This window comes from Elephas maximus, chromosome 1, assembly GCF_024166365.1.
Source record: "Elephas maximus indicus isolate mEleMax1 chromosome 1, mEleMax1 primary haplotype, whole genome shotgun sequence".
Taxonomy (NCBI): domain Eukaryota; kingdom Metazoa; phylum Chordata; class Mammalia; order Proboscidea; family Elephantidae; genus Elephas; species Elephas maximus.
Window position 1 is genome coordinate 200,285,359 of NC_064819.1, and position 12,060 is coordinate 200,297,418.

Consider the following 12,060-nt stretch of genomic DNA (forward strand, 5'->3'; position numbering starts at 1 on the left):
CTTTTAACAGGTTCACTTTTCAAAAAAAAAATTTTTCCTTCATCCTAAACAAAAATCCTTACAACTGGACCAATGAGCAACATCATGATAAACAGAGAAAAGATTGAAATTGTCAAGGATTTCATTTTATTGGATCCACAATCAACAGCCATGGAAGCAGCAGTCAAGAAATCAAAAGACGCATTGCATTGGGTAAATCTGCTGCAAAAGACCTCTTCAAAGTGTTGAAGAGCAAAGATGTCACCCTGAAGACTAAGGTGCGCCTGACCCAAGCCATGGTATTTTCAATCATATCATATGCATGTGAAAGCTGGACAACGAATAAGGAAGACTGAAGAAGAATTGATGCCTTTGAATCGTGGTGTTGGCGAAGAATATTGAATATTTAATGGACTGCCAAAAGAACAAACAAATCCGTCTTGGAAGAAGTACAAACAGAATGCTCCTTAGAAGCAAGGATGGCGAGACTGCATCTTATATGCTTTGGACATGTTGCCAGTAGGTATCAGTCCCTGAAGAAGGACATCATACTTGGCAGAGTAGAGGGTCAGCGGAAAAGAGGAAGAACCTCAGTGAGGTGGATTGACACAGTGGCTGCAACAATAAGCTCAAGCATAACAACAATTGTAAGGATGGCTCAGGACCAGGCAGTGTTTCTTTCCGTTGTGCATACAGCCGCTATGAGTTGGAACCAACTCAATGGCACCTAATAACAACAACAACAAACAATAAAGCCAATGAAATAATGGGTTTGATGTGCTGTCTATATTGTTTCTAATACACATTAAAATAAATACATATAGAGCTATTTTAAAATATTCTGTGCACAACCTGAAATCATGGTGCACTGGTACTTTGAGAAACATCATTAGTTTAGGCAAACGTAGGCTCTTGGTGGGCTACCTTGTAGATATATCTTCAGAATATTAAATATAATGTTGCAAAAAAGAAAAAAAGAAACAGGACCCATACTTCACACCATATACAAAAACTAATTCAAAATGGATCAAAGACCTATATATATATAAAGCCAAAAACTATAAAGTTCATAGAAGGAAAAATAGGATCAATACTAGAGGCCCTAATACACGGTATTAACAGAATACAAACCACAACCAACAACACACAAACTCCAGAAGATAAGCTAGATAACTGGAATCTTCTAAGAATTAAACACTTAGATTCATCAAAAGACTTTGCCAAAAGAGTGAAAAGAGAACCCACAGACTGGGAAAAAAGTTTTTGGCTATTATAAATCAGACAAAGGTCTAATCCCTAAAGTCTACAAGAAAAACCAACACCTCTACAACAAAAAGACAATCCAATTAAAAAATGGGCAAAAGAACAGACACCTCACCAAAGAAGACATTCAAGTGGCCAATAGACACATGAGGAAATGCTCTCGGTCACTAGCCATTGGAGAAATGCAAATCAAAACCACAAAGAGATACCATCTCACCCCAACATTACTGGCACAAATCAAAAAAACAGGAAATAACAAATGTAGGAGAGACTGTGGGGAGATCGAAACTCTTATGGACCGCTGGTAAGAATGCAAAATGATACAACCATTTTGGAAAACAATATAGCACTTCCTTAGAAAGCTAGAAATAGGAATACCATGTGATTCTGCAATCCCACTCCTAGGAATATATCCTAGAGAAATGAGTCGTCACACGAATAGACATATGCACATCCATGTTTATTGCAGCACTTTTCACAATAGCAAAAAGATGGAAACAAACCAACTGCCCATCAACAGAAGAATGAATAAACAAACTGTGGTACATACACACAATGGAGTATTACACAACAATAAAGAACAACAATGAATCTGTGAAGCATCTCAAAACAAGGATGCATCTGGAGGACATTATGCTGAGTGAAAAAAGTCAATCACAAAAAGACAAATATAATATGAGACCACTACTGTACTGGAAAGATTTACACACCAAAAGAAATAATCTTTGATGGTTAGGAGGGAGGGGAGGAGTAGGAATGGAAAAACACGAAATAGGCAATAGATAAGAGGTAACTTTGGTGAAGGGTAAGACAGTACACAATACTGGAGAAGCCAGTACGACTTGTACAAGACAAGGTCATGAAAGCTCCATAGACACACCCAAACTCCTTGAAGGACCAAATTGCTGGGTTCAGGGCTGTGGGGACCATGGTCTCTGGGAACATCTAGCTTGATTGGTATAACATAGTTTATAAAGAAAATGTTCTACATTCTACTTTGGTGAGTAGCATCTGGGGTCTTAAAAGCCTGTGAGCAGCCATTTAGGATACTTCACTGGTCTCACCCCTTCAGGAACAAGGAAGAATGAAGAAAATTAAAGATACAAGGGAAAGATTAGTCCAAAGGACTAATAGACCACATCTCCCATGGCCTCCACCAGACCAAGTCCAATACAAATAGATGGTGTCCAGCTACCACAACTGACTGCTCTAACAGGGATCACAATAGAGGGCTCCGGACAGAGAGTTGGAGAAAAATGTAGAACAAAATTCTAACTCAAAAAGGAAGACCAGATTGCTGGCCTGGCAGACACTAGAGAAACCCTGAGAGTATGGCTCCGGACACTCTTCAGCTCAGTAAAGAAGTCACTCCTGAAATTCACCCTTCAGCCAAAGACTGGACATGCCCATAAAACAAGATGAGACCAAAGGGGCACACTAGCCCTGGGGCAAGGACTAGAAGGCAGGAGGGGACAAGAAAGCTGGTAATAGGGAGCCCAAAGTTGAGAAGGGAGGGTACTGACATGTCATGGGGTTGTTAACCAATGTCCTAAAAGAATAAGTGTACTAGCTGTTTAATGAGAAACTAGTTTGTTCTGTAAATCTTCATGTAAAGTACAATAAAAAATAAATAAAAATTAAAGATGTGATAAAAAGCAACAATAGTTACTTTGAGAACGGAGGGCTCTCCCCCTAATATTTATATTCATTGTTTTATTTATTGTACTGCATTAGCTAGTATTGCCGAAGGCAGTTATCACTGTCAGATTTCTGATTTTAATGTTAATGAGTTTAGTATGCTTTTATTTAATACTTCTTCCTTTGGTTTTGTATAGTGCACTAAATTAGATATTTGTTCCCAGTTCTTCCCTCCATTCCTGTGATAGAATTACACCTCCCCACCTAATCATGGTGGATAGAGTATACTTCCCTACCCTGTTGGCTTTTGGTTTGGCCATGTGACTTGGCTTAGACATTGAAATATTAATGAGCATGACTCAGGTAAAGTCTTTAAATGTGTTACTTTAATCTGAAATAAGAAGACTATGCCTTAGATAGCTGATACCCTTTGTTAGGGCCTGAGAATGAATACCTGTGTAACAGAAGTAAATGGGACCAAAATCCTGGAGTTCAGCTTGGTATAGCAAAGCCCTGTCTACATCTGCCAAACCACTGCAACTGCTGACCTATAAGGATGAAAATAAAAGTTTACTGTATATTCTTACAAATTTTCTGTAAGTTTAAAATTATTTAAAAATAAAAAATGTGTCTTCTGTAAACAAAATATAGTTGGTTATTTTTTTTTAATTCCATCCAGTGGTAAATCATCTTTGCCTTTTAATTGAAACATTTAGTCCAATTATATTTAGTGTAATTACTTACGTTTGGTATAAACCTACCATGTTTCTATTTGTTATTACTGTTTTTATCTTGGCTTTTCAGCTGTACCTTTTTGTATTTCTTAGTGTGCCACCATCTGTATAAGGAAGAAAGAATATATGTATATGCATTTGCCTAACTATCGGTAAGCTGTTTCTAGGCTACGCAAGTAAATGATGTGTGTTTCCTCCAGAAATGGAAACCAGGAATCAGAGGGAGATATGTGCCTTTCATATTTAAATGCAAAAATATTTTAAAATAAATAAACATAAATTATAAATACCCAAATAAATATACATGTGAACACAAATATATAGCTGAAAGACACTAGAAAAATTTGTTAGTAATTTATTGAAATTGAATTTATTTTAAAGTGTTTTTTCTCTAAAGCAGCATATTGTTCTTTAGACATATTTTTTGTAAAACAAAGAAGTATATCTAAATTTATTGACATAGAAGGATGTCCATATCATATTGTTGAGTGAAAAGAGATTATAGAACAATATGCAAATACTATCTCATAATGTATTATGTTGAGCCATACAAAACAGATAAAGAGAGGTATATATATACATGTGTTTGTGTATGTGTGTATACACATATACCTAGAGAGGTGGCTAGAAATAGTGTAGATATCAAACATTATCAGAGATAATCTCTATATGGTAGAATTTGCATGATTTTTGCTTTCTTCTTTGCACTGTTCCGTAGTTGAATTTACTTTACAATGAATATGTATTTTTTCCCCAAAAGAATAACTCAAAAAAAGAATACAAAGTGCTCATAAGCTGAAAAAATGTATGCCATAATGAATAATAACATCAAGTATGGTATTTTTGTTTCTAATTTGCCATTTGAAATAAGAATAAAAACAGGCCATTGTGAAGTAAATTTCACTTGTTCCCTTGTTTAGTAGCATGCCAGCCTAAAAAGAACAGTATTTTCCTAAGGTTCCAGGTATTTCCAGGTGTCACATGTTTTTCTGCCAGTGCTTTCCTGGATGCCAAAATTTAGATAGGACATGATTTCATGCTGTTTTCTCTTGCAAAAACATTTATACTGAAAAACTCATACAAAGTTTTAAAGTCTTTTATCAGATATAATTTGTAGAAGGGGCACAACCAGCCTTATGTTAATGTAATGTAGGAGATGGTTGGTCTGCACTGCATACCCTTATTCAAAGGACTACTGGATTGTTTCTCCTGGCTACTGTGCCCTAAATTGTTACATGGCCTTACTACTGAATAACTCCCAATTTATAATTACTGTACAGAAAAAAGAACAAGTTTTCTAAGGACAATTACCAGTGTGCACACATTAAAAAAGGAAGCACACACACACACATTTTCTTATTCCAATGTTGTGCCTGTTCTTCAAGATCAATAGGGCTAAACCTATTCATATATTCATATGCTGGGTCCATTTAACACAAATCATCAAACTATAAAAAAACTCCAAACCTGTTGCTGTCGAGTTGATTCTGACTCATAGCGACATCATAGGACAGAGTAGAACTGCCCCGTAGAGTTTCCAAGGAGCACCTGGTGGGTTCAAAGTGCCAACCTTCTGGTTAGCAGCCATAGCACTTAACCACTGTGCCACCAGATTTCCCTCATCAAATAATAAATGATTTAAAAAATAATATACACAGCATAACTAATTTACTCAACACTCTTTGTATGCCCAGCACTGTGTTTGGTACTTTATTCTATCCAACCTTTCTAACCTTCAGAACATGCATGCCCTTTAGGTGTTAGCTTTGCCATTTTTTCAGGTAGGTTAGGCAATTTGTTCAGCAAACCACTCAGTGGAGGAGCTGGCGAGTAAGATTCAACCTCTGTCTCTGGCTCCAAAGCCTTCCCTATGACACATTTCCTCCCAGTTTAAGCCATTTTCATATTTGTCTGAGAAAGTCTCAGAATAACGTTTTTGCTATCACATAAAAAATAATAGTTTCCAGCTATGAAGAGGGAGCTTGGAGCAATGCAAGAATTCATTTTTAATAGGGGCACATGCTTCTGGCAATGGCTCCTGCTGTAACCTATCATTCTCATGTCTTCCAGCTCTGAAGTGTGATTGTCGGGCAGAAGACAGGCATGCTTGCAGCTTATGGAGCCTTCCATGTCATGTGTAATCTCCTACCAGCATTGCTGGGTAGCTGGGAGATCTGAAGCCAGTGCATAAGAGGCTTTCAACCAACATCAGTTCCCTTTGCAGTAGATATTACTTCAGCAGTCCAGGCAAAGCAGAGACCAATGGTAGGGGAGGAGCTCATTATGAGAAGAGTTCCGAATTAGAGAACAAAGGTGGAAGCATAGACTAAAAATTCATTTCAGCTTTTCATAAAATTCTAAGGCTGATAACCTACGGTGCTCAAACTTCTGGACTGAAGTTTTCTTTTGTGTTTCAATAGTGAAAATGACAGCTTTCCTTAGATGGTTTACAATGCTGGTTTCCAAAGTCTATTAGGTGGCTAAGAGCTCTAATTTTGTGGGTAAAAACTACCTCAGAAACTAGTAAATCACTGTATCAAGAATATCTAATCCAGGGTACAAGCTCCTGAAAGTTGACCCATTGGTATGGAGATTTATAAAAATTCTTTATTAGATTCTGTAAAGCCTTGTTCACTATTTCTCACCTCCTCAATTCAAAATATATGTCATAGTCTGGCCTCTGTACCTGTGGATGTGATCCTGTTTGGAAATAGGGCTTTCTTTTTTTATGTGGATGAGGTCATACCAGAGTACAATGGGTCCTGAGCCTTATTACCTCTGAGTTATAAAAAGAAAAGAATAAACATAAAGACACACACAGACACCAAGGAACACCAATGAAATCCAAGGGCTACTGACAAAGAATGGCCCTCCCCTAATCCAGTGTCCTGATTTGGATTTTTAGCCTCCAGAGCTGTGAGAAAGTAAATTTCTTTCTTTCTTTTTTTTTTTTTTAAGCCACCCACTTGTGGCACTTTTCTTACAGCAGCACTAAGTAACTATACATAGTTATTTCAATGGGGAGAAGTTTCCTGGTATTTCTATTGACTCTACTATCTTCTAGGAGGTAACATTGGAGCTAAGGTTAATCATCTGTCTAGTCCTACATCCTACTCTAGCACCATCCACAACAAACCCATAAAAAGAAGGGGCAAATGGGGTGTGTCAAATGGGCCTTTTAAAAATTTTTTTAACTACAAAAGCACTTTCCTAGATGCCCCACTGAAGAGGCTTCTTCTCATTAGTCAGAACAGTATTGTGAGGCTGGTCCCAGCTGGAGATGCCCAGGGAAAGAGAGTTGTGGATGGGATCAACCAACCAAAATATGGGTCAAGAAGAGAGAGTCCAACAGATGAGAGAAGCCCTGGAAATGGGGCTGAGCAAAGGTGGGGAAGAGGACCTGTCACCCTCATTTGAGGAGGTTCATGTTGTTAGGGGCAGGTGATGAAGACACCTTGGTCATCTTCACAGTTTTGCTTCAGACTTGCTCTTGCAGGATGACTTGTTTAAAATGGATTTACCATGTGTCCCTTTTTATTCATTCCACAAATATTAATCAAGGATCTAGTATGTATTCCCAGAACTTTTATTAAAGGAGCGTGTAATTCAGTGTCTGCAAAAAACAAAAAGTCAAAATAAAGCAAAAAAAAAAAAAAAAATCATCATCAACAGCAACAACAAATTTATCACCAGCACCATCAATTATCGAAAGCAATGCCTAGCATAGCAGTAGGGGTCCTCCCTTAAAAGTGGCAAGGCAATAATTCCTTCAGGCTAAGAAAGCTGCTGCACTGGCACACAACTCAGGGTTCTTGATGCAGAGTTCAGGTCAGTAGCTGCTGTACAGGCAGCTGATTACCACAATTTTTCTGTCACTACTGCAACTCACCCCATTGAGCAACGTCTTTAAAAAGGCATAAACCAGAAAATCAAACCAGGTACCATTGAGTTGACTCCAGCTCTTGGTGACCACATGTGTGTCAGAGTAGAACTGTGCTCCATAGGATTTTCAGTGGCTAATTTTTTTTTTTTTTTTAGAAGCTGATCACCAGGTCTTTCTTCTGAGGTGCCTCTGGCTGGACTCAAACCTCCAACATTTCTGTTAGCAGTCGAGGGTGTTAACCATTTGCACCACCCAGGGATCCTTTTTATTGTATATGAAAAAAATCAAATCCATTGCCATCAAGTTGATTCTGACTCATAGTGACACTATAGGACAGAGTAGAACTGACCCATAGGGTTTCCAAGGAGAACCTGGTGTGTTTGAACTGCTGACCTTTTGGTTAGCAGCCATAGCTCTTACCACTATGCCACCAGGGTTTCCTTTATTATGTAAGTACCTACTTAATATCCTTGATTTTGCCTCTTGGTCCACAGAGCCTAAAATATTTACTAGGTGGCACTTGGCAGAAAAAGTTTGCTAACTCCTGAGCTGGGTAATTGAGAGAATCTTCACAAAAGTCATGCTTAAGTGCCATTTTTGTAACTGCTTTTTTTTTTTTTTTTTTAATTTCACAGTTCAATTTAGAGGAAATGTGTGATTAACCACATTAGTTCAGGTGCTCGGATATTCTTTTGTTGAATATGATTTTGAAAGGGTAAGTGTGTACATTCTTTAATTCAAATCAGAATCTAAAAGGTTCCTTATTGGTCTTTCTCCATTAGTTACATTGATCTTTTTCTTTGTTAATAATATTTTACTGTGTTTTAGGTGAAAGTTTAGACAGCAAATTAGACTCCCATTTAACAATTTTTATACAAATTGTTCTGTGACATTGATTGCATTTTTCAAAATGTGTTCGCATTTTCATTATTTCCATTCTGTTTCCATTAATCTACCTTCCCTGCCCCTCCTCTGACCATTTAGTCTCATATAGCTGATCATTTAAGGGAGCACAGTATTCGAGGGTGATTTTTTTTTTTTTATAAGCCAATCTATTATTTGGGTGAAAGGTGACCTCCAGGAGTAGCTGCAGTTCCAAGTTCAAAGGATATCTTGGGGCAATCATTTCAGGGGTTCCTCTAGTCTCTATTGGTCTGGTAAATCTCATCTTTTTTGTAGAAATTTGAGTTTTGTTTACATTTTCCCCCATTCTATCGAGGACCTTCTATTGTGTCCCTGGTCAGAATGGCCGGTAGTGGTAGCTGGGCATCATCTAGTTTTTCTGGTCTCAGGCTAGATGAGGCCATGGTTTTCATGGGCTATTAGCCCTATGGATTACTGTGGTTTCTTCTCTGAGTCTTCGATTGCCTTCATTCTCTTTTGTTCAAGACAAGTAGGGACCAACAGTTGTATCTTAGACAGCTGCTCACAGCTTTTAAGACCCCAGAAGTTACATTGATCTTCGAAGTTGCCATTGCCAAAGCTGAGATTTATCACCTAAAAACACCTTAGCTTTACATTTAGTCCAATAATTGAAAAGACTAGCATACTTGACCCCATGCATCTGTCAGTTCGTCATACTGTGGTGGCTGGCATGTTACTGTGATGCTGGAAGCTACGCCACCAGTATTTCAAATACCAGCAGGGTTACCCATGGTAGACAGTTCTCAGCAGAGTTTCCAGACTAACACAGACTAAGAAGAAGGACTGACAGTCTACTTCTGAAAAAAAAATAGCCAGTTAAAATCTTATGAATAGCAGCAGAGCATCGATGTAGTGCTGGAAGATGAGCCCCTCAGGTTGGAAAGCACTCAAACTACAACTAGGGAAGAGCTGCCTCCTCAAAGCAAAGTCAACCTTAATGATGTGGGTAGAGTCAAGCTTTCAGGACCTCCATTTGCTTATGTGGTATGACTCAAAATGAGAAGAAACAGATGGAAATATCTGTTAATAATAGGAACATAGAATATACAAAGTATGAATCTAGGAAAACTGAAAATCATTAAAAATGAAATGGAATGCATAAACATCAATATCCTAGGCATTAGTGAGTTGAATCTCTTGCTTTCTTCAAAAGACGCTTTGCAAATTTGGGCAAACCTGCTGCAAAAGACCTCTTTAAAATGTCGAAAAGCAAAGATATTACCCGGAAGACTAAGGTACACCTGACCCAAGCCAAGGTGTTTTCAATTCCCTCATATGCATGCCAAAGTTGGACAGTGAATAAGGAAGACAGAAGAATTGATGCCTTTGAATTGTGGTGTTGGCAAAGAATATCACAGACTGCCAAAAGAATGAACAAATCTGTCTTGGAAGAAGTACAACCAGAATGCTCCTTAGAAGCAAGGATGGGGAGACTACGTCTCACATATTTTGGAAGTGTTATCAGGAGGTATCAGTCTCTGGAGAAGGACATCATGCTTGGTAAAGAGTCAGCAAAAAAGAGGAAGACCCTCAATGAGATGGATTGACACAGTAGCTGCAGCAATGGGCTCAAGCATAATGATGATTATGGGGACGGCACAGGACAGGGCAATGTTTCCTTCTGTCCTACATAGGGAATCGACTTGAGGGCACCTAACAACAACAAGTGAGCTGAAATGGACTGGTATTGCCCATTTTGAATTAGACAATCATATGATGTACTATGCTGGGAATGACAAATTGAAGAGGAATGGTGTTTCATTCATTGTCAAAAAGAACATTTCAGGAACAGTCCCTCAGAGAGAACTCCTGTCACCAGGCCCTGGCTTGGGACACTTTCCTTCCCCATAGCGAGACACTTGGCTGCCGACTTTGCCTTCTGGCCCCCACCAGGCAGGTGGTGTAGAGGAAGGCCCCTGGGGGGCCAGGGCCAGAGCCAGGCTGGGCTGACCCTCACACCAGGCTGAACTTCCAAGGTACCCCAGGGGGGCCAGGAATTGGGCTGGGAGCCGAGGTGTAGGGCATTGCCCCTTGCCCTCTGCTGAACGAGTTCTGTGGCGGTATGGATCTCAGATTGGCATGAGGCTGGTGCCTCAAGGTGGCCTGGAGGTCCCTCAGCCCGAGGGCGAGGTGAAAGCCGGGGTTGAGAGCAACTCCGAGGGGACCTCCCCCGAGACCCGAGCTGCCACCCTTGGTCCCTTGAAGTTGAACAAGGAGAAGATGGATGACAATCCCGAGGGGTCCCAGGGTATCAAAACTCGACAGAAAAATCTCGAGCAATTTGCTAAACTCTTAAAGCAAAAGAGGATCACTCCGGGGTATAGCAGGGCTGATGTGGGGCTCACCCTGGGGGTTCTCTTTGGGAAGGTGTTCTGCTGTTTTGAGGCTCTGCAGCTGAGTTTCAAGAATATGTGTGAGCTGCGGCCCCTGCTACAGAAGTGGGTGGAGGAGGAGGAGAACAACGAAAACCTCCAGGAGATATGCAAAACTGGGATCTTCCAGCAGCAGGTCCGAAAGAGAAAATGGACAAGAATTGAGAACCGAGAGAGGTAGCCTAGACAGCCTGTTCCTGTAGTGCTGGAAACCCTCGTGGCAGCTGATCGGCCACATCGCCCAGCAGTTCGGGCTTGAGAAGGATGTGGCCCGAGTGTGGTTCTGTAACCTGCGTCAGACCAGCAAACGATCAGTGGCGACTACTTCCAATGAGAGGATTTTGAGGCTGCTGGGTCCCTTTTCCCAGGGGGACCAGTGTCTTTACCTCTGGCACCAGGGCCCCATTTTGGTATCCCAGGGTGTGGGGGCTCTCCCTTTATTTCTCTGTACTCCTCGGTCCCTTTCTCTGAAGAGGAAGCCTACCTCTCTGTCCAGGTCACCCCAATGGGCTCTCCCATGCATTCAGACTAAGGTGCAGGGGTGGGGGTGGGGGGAACAAAGGGGAGAAGCTGAGGAAATAGGACCCTGTGATTTGTACTAGGGCTTTTGGGGTTAAGTTCTTCATTCATTAAGGAAAGAAGGAATTGGGAACACAAACAATGAGGGTAGGGATTTGGGGGTAACTGGTTAGAGGGAAGGTGAACTTCAGTGATGCTCTACATTTTAATCCCCACATCACTTATCACTTTGTTCTTAAATAAAGGAACCTAGAATCCAGTAAATAAAATAAAAGAAAAGAAAATGAACATTTCAATATCTATCCTGAAGTACAACTCAGTCAATGGTAGGATGATATCCATACACCTACAAGGAAGACCAGTTGATATGACTATTATTCAAATAACCCACCAACAACCACTAAGGCCAAAGATGAAGAAATTGAAGATGTTTGCCAACTTCTGCAGTCTGAAATTGATCAAACATGCAATCAAGATATATTGATAATTATTGGTGATTGGAATGTGAAAGTTGGAAAAAAGGATTGGTAGTTGGAAAATACTCCCTTGGTGATAGAAGCTATGTTGGAGGTCACATGATAGAACTTCGCAAGACCAACAGCTTCTTCATTGCAACTACCTTTTTTTTAACCAACATAAACGGCGACTATACACATGGACTTCACCAGAAGGAATACACAAGAATCAAATCGATTACATTTGTGGAAAGAGACAATGAAAAAGTTCAGCATCATCAGTCAGAACAAGG

The 12,060-nt window shown here is 39.9% G+C and overlaps 1 pseudogene; it reads left to right on the forward strand.

The window, feature by feature from the left end:
- Nucleotides 1-6,939: 6,939 nt before the first annotated feature.
- On the forward strand, nt 6,940-11,325 carry LOC126070211 (POU domain, class 5, transcription factor 1-like; annotated as a pseudogene).
- Nucleotides 11,326-12,060: the final 735 nt, after the last annotated feature.